The sequence below is a fragment of the Lathyrus oleraceus genome, chromosome 4, assembly GCF_024323335.1.
Source record: "Lathyrus oleraceus cultivar Zhongwan6 chromosome 4, CAAS_Psat_ZW6_1.0, whole genome shotgun sequence".
NCBI classification, from domain to species: domain Eukaryota; kingdom Viridiplantae; phylum Streptophyta; class Magnoliopsida; order Fabales; family Fabaceae; genus Lathyrus; species Lathyrus oleraceus.
In genome coordinates, this window is record NC_066582.1 from 251,262,285 (window position 1) to 251,267,797 (window position 5,513).

Here is a 5,513-nt window from a genome sequence, read left to right on the forward strand (position 1 = left end):
TGGAGTTGAAGATGTCGTATGCTTGTGAGAGACCTATGTATATGGTTGTTATTGAGCCAAGATGTAGAGGAGTTGGAAGACGAACTCGCCAAGATGAAGCAAGAGAAGGATATATGGGAAGAGAGGTTCCATGCTTTGAGCCGAAAGCATGAGGAGTTGTAGCTTGAGTATAAGGGAAAAGAGTGTTGGAGCAAGCCTACATTGAGCACGACGTTACCGTGCATTAGTTTGACCATATCATGGCTAACATTACTTCTTGCAACAATCTGAGTTTTTGTGATGAAGAGCTTTCTGAGGAAGGCAAAAATCACAATCTGGCACTACACATTTCCATGAATTGCAAGGAGGATTCACTGTTAAATGTGTTGGTTGATACCGGTTCTTCTCTGAATGTACTCCCGAAATCAAATCTATCCAGATTATCCTATCCAGGCGCCCCAATGAGGTATAGTGGCGTGATTGTCAAGGCATTTGATGGTTCTCGCAAAACCGTCATTGGAGAAGTGGACCTTCCAGTGAAGATAGGTCCGAGTGATTTTCAAATTACTTTTCAACTAATGGATTGTTGGTGTAAGCCCTAGAGGCCAATACTTTTGGTACTTGTATCGAATTATTTATTAATAATAAAAGGATTTTTCTTTATTATGTTTGTTTAATAAAGTCCTTGGAATAGATAGTCCGTTTAATGTATCAAGTGTGACTTAATCATGAGATCACATTAAACATAAGGATACTATTCTTAAAGTATCTGTGGTCGAGCTTTATTGTGAAGTGGGATAACATTAAAGCATGAAGACTATTATGTTTATAGACTGATGATCACATCTCATGGATCATGGATAAGGAGTTATCAAGTCTCAAACATAGGTATGAATATTAAGAGTAATATTTATACTGGATTGACCCGCTATGAGAATACTATATAGAATGTTATGCAAAGTGTCATAAGTTATTCTCATGGTGATAATGGTGTATACCACCCTTTGACCTGAAACCACTATGGACCCTAGATGTAGAGTCGAGTGCCTTATTGCTGATCAAACGTTGTCCGTAACTGGATGACCATAAAGACAGTTGATGGGTACTCCACGAAGCATGCTAATGGACATGAGTGACCTAGATGGAATTTGCCCATCCCGCGTAACAAGATAAATGTCTATGGGCCCAATATTGAACTGGACAAGGATGACACGGTATATGCCTTGTGTTCAATATAGACATAAGGGCAAAAGGGTAATTATACACATAATTATTATCACAGAAGGATTTGTCAGATCACATGACATTTTCGTGTCTTGGGTAGCAGTGATGTGTTGCTAGATACCGCTTATTGTTTATTATGTTAAATACGTGATCTAATATAATTGTCAATGTCGCGAAAACCTATAAGGTCACACATAAAGGACGGATTGATGAGAGATATAGTAACTAAGGAATATCGTAATGTACAATGTCCTTAAGTGAATTATAGAACATCGTAAGGTACGGTGTACTTAAGTAGAATGCGAAATATGGTAAGGTACCACGCGCTTAAGTGATTTTGGCATATTATAAGATATGGGCCATATACACTTGAGTGGGCTTTTTAGCTTGCAGCCCACACAAGTGGTTCTATAAATAGAACCCTTGTGTAGAAGCATTGTCACACTTGCAATTTCGTCTCTCTCTCTCTCTCTCTCACTCAAAGCCTTCATTCGTAGCAGCTAGCACTGAGATTGAAGGAATCCGTTCGTGTGGACTGAGTAGAGGCGTTGTCATCGTTCAACGTTCGTGATCGCCACAAGAGGTTTCGATTCTATCACTGATCATGCCTATTCGTAAGGATCATTAAAGGAGAAATTTTAAATTCCGCTGCATTTTGGATCGCCCTTCTCCTTCATGGATACCCACCCGACCTATAGCTATTTATTGGGAATTCCATGGATTCATGAGGCGGGGGTTGTAACGTCCACTCTGCACCAGAAATTGAAACTTGTGAAGAATGGCAAGCTTATCATTGTTGGTGGAGAAAAGGCGCTCTTGGTGAGCCATTTATCATCTTTTACGTATGTGGAAGCTGAGGAGGAGGTTGGAACTCCGTTCCAAGCCTTGTTTATTGCTGAAGTAAAGAAAACAGGGGCATCCATGTCTTCTTTCAAAGATGCTCAGAAAGCTATTGAGGCAGGAAGTACAGATCAATGGGGTCAAATGGTAGAAGTCTGCAAGAATAAGAATAGGGCCGGATTAGGATTCCAGCAAGGGCCGTTTAATGTTAAAGCTGAAGAAGTGTAATCGAGTTTCCATAGTGGAGGGTTCATACATTATAATGAACAACACTCAGCTGATGTGATCGAGGGTGATGAAGATGAAGACTGCGTCAACTTTGTGACGCATGGCAAGACTAGTGCAGAAGAAGATTGATGTCCATTTTCTTGTTACCACTGAGTATTTGCAGTGGGTGGCAAATATTGTGCATGTTCCAAAGAAGGATGGAAAAGTCCATATGTGTGTAAATTATAGAGATTTGAACAAAGCTAGTCTGAAAGATGATTTCCCTCTACCACACATTGATATGTTGGTAGACAATACATCTAAATTCAAAAAAAAATCGTTTATGGATGGATTTTCCGGTTATAATCAAATCAAGATGGCACCCGAAGATATGGAGGACCATATTCATTACGCCCTGGGGAATATTCTGTTATAGAGTGATGCCTTTCGGTTTAAAGAATGTTGGTGAACATACCAGAGAGCAATGACCACTCTTTTGCATGATATGATGCATAAAGAGATTGAAGTCTATGTTGATGATATGATTGCCAAATCAAGTGATGAAGAAGAACATGTCGAGCATTTGTTGAAGTTATTCCAATGTTTGAGGAAGTACAAACTCCGCTTGAATCCCAATAAGTGTACATTTGGTGTTCGTTCTGGTAAGTTGTTGGGCTTCATTGTCAGTGAGAAGGGTATTGAATTTGATCATGCCAAGGTCAAAGCAATACAGATATGCCTGAGCCCAAACCTGAGAAGCAAGTCAGAGGTTTTCTCGACCGCTTGAACTATATCTCAAGATTTATATCGCATATGACTGCCACGTGTGTTCCTATATTCAAGTTCCTTCAGAAAGATCAATCTTGTGATTGGACTGAGGATTGCCATAAAGCTTTTGACCGTATCAAAGAGTATCTGCTTGAGCCTCTGATTCTGTCTCCGCCTGTGGAAAGAAGACCGTTGATCATGTATTTGACTGTGCTTGAAGAAAGTATGGGTTATGTTCTTGGTCAGCAAGATGAAATTGGAAAGAAAGAATATGTTATTTACTACCTCAGTAAGAAGTTCACCGACTGTGAGACTCGGTATTCTATGCTAGAAAAGACTTGTTGTGCATTGGCTTGAGCTTCTAAGCGTCTACGTCAGTATATGTTGAATCATACTACTTGGTTGATATCCAAAATGGATCCAATCAAGTATATTTTTGAAAAGCCTACTTTAATTGGGAGGATTTCCCGTTGGCAGATGTTGTTATCCGAGTATGATATTGAATACCGATCTCAAAAAGAAATTAAAGGTAGTGTTTTGGCTGACCATTTGGCTCGCCAACCGATTGAAGATTATCAGTTAGTGTAGTATGATTTTCCTGATGAAGAGATTTTGTACCTGAAAATGAAAGATTGTGATGAACCATTGCTTGAAGAAGGGCCAGAACCTGGTTCCCGTTGGGGCATGGTATTTGATGGAGCTATTAATCACTATGATAATGGCATTGGGGAAGTGATTATTACTCCTCAAGGCACTTATTTTCCATTTACAGCTAGATAGACTTTCAAGTGTACAAATAACATGACTGAGTATGAAGCTTGCATTATGGGGCTTGAAGAGGCCATTGATCTTAGAATCAAGTATCTCGACGTCTAAGGGGATTCAACTTTAGTTGTGAATCAAATCAAAGGTGAATAGGAGAGGAATTAACCCGGTTTGATACCATATAGAGATTATGCAAGGAGGATTTCAACTTTCTTTACAAAGGTTGAGTTTCATCATATCCCTCGAGATGAAAATCGGATGGCAGATGCTCTTGCAACGTTGGCTTCAATGATTATGTGAAATGCTGGAATGAAGTTCCTAATTTGACTGTGATGCGTCTTGATAGGTCAGCTCATGTATTTGTTGTTGAAGAAGTCAAAGATGAAAAGCCGTGGTATTTTGATATCAAGTGTTTCCTCCAAAGTCAGAATTACCCGCCTGTGGCCTCTTTGAAAGATAAGAAGACTTTGAGGAGATTAGTTGGCAACTTCTACCTAAATGGTGATGTGCTTTACAAAAGAAACTTCGATATGGTTCTGCTCAAATGGGTGGATAGACACAAAGCAGACTTATTGATGACTGAAGTCCATAAAGGTTCCTTTGGTACTCATTCCAATGGACATGTTATGGCTAAGAAGATGTTGAAAGCAGGTTACTATTGGCTGACAATGGAATCTGACTGTTGCAAGTTTGTGAAGAAATGTCTTAAGTGTCAAATTTATGTAGATAAGATTCATGTCCCTCTGACACTGTTGAATTTCATTTCCTCTCCATGGCCCTTCTCCATGTGGGGAATTGATATGATTGAGCCCAAAGCTTCGAACGGACATCGTTTCATTCTGGTGGCTATTGACTACTTCACAAAGTGGGTTGAAGCGGCATCATATGCGAATATAACCAAGCAAGTTGTTGTAAGGTTTATCAAGAATCAAATTATATGTCGTTATGGTGTGCCAATTAAGATCATTACTGATAATGGATGGAACTTGAATAATAACATGGTAGAAGCTCTTTGCAAAGACTTCAAGATTGCACATCATAATTCTTCTCCCTACAGATCCAAGATGAATGAGGTTGTTGAAGCTGCAAACAAGAACATCAAGAAGATCATACAGAAAATGGTTGTGACGTACAAAGATTGGCATGAGATGCTCCGATTTTCTTTGCATGGGTATCGTACATCCATTTGTACTTCAACAGGGGAAACCCCTTTCTCATTTGTTTATGGCATGGAAGTTGTGCTCCCGGTAGAGGTTGAGATCCCATCATTGCGTGTCTTGATAGAAGCCAAGTTGACTGAAGCTAAATGGTGTTAGACCATGTATGACCAACTGAATTTGATTGAAGAGAATAGGTTGACTGCCATGTGTCATGGTCAGTTATATCATCAGAGAATGAAGAAATATTTTGATAAAAAGGTCGGGCCTCGTGTATTCAGAGAAGGTGACCTTGTGCTCAAGAAGATTTTATCTTTCAAACCAGATACTAGGGGCAAATGGACTCATAATTATGAAGGCTCATATGTTGTTAAGAGAGCCTTTTCAGGCGGTGTTTTGATTTTTACAACTATGGATGGTGAAGATTTCACTTGTCCTGTGAATGTCGGATGCAGTCAAGAAATACTTCGCCTAAAAAGAAAAGAACAGCTCGCTAAGTTGAAAACCCGAAACGGCGGCTTAGGAAAAAAATGAGCGGCTCGGTGGATTGAAAACCCGAAAGGGCGATCCAGG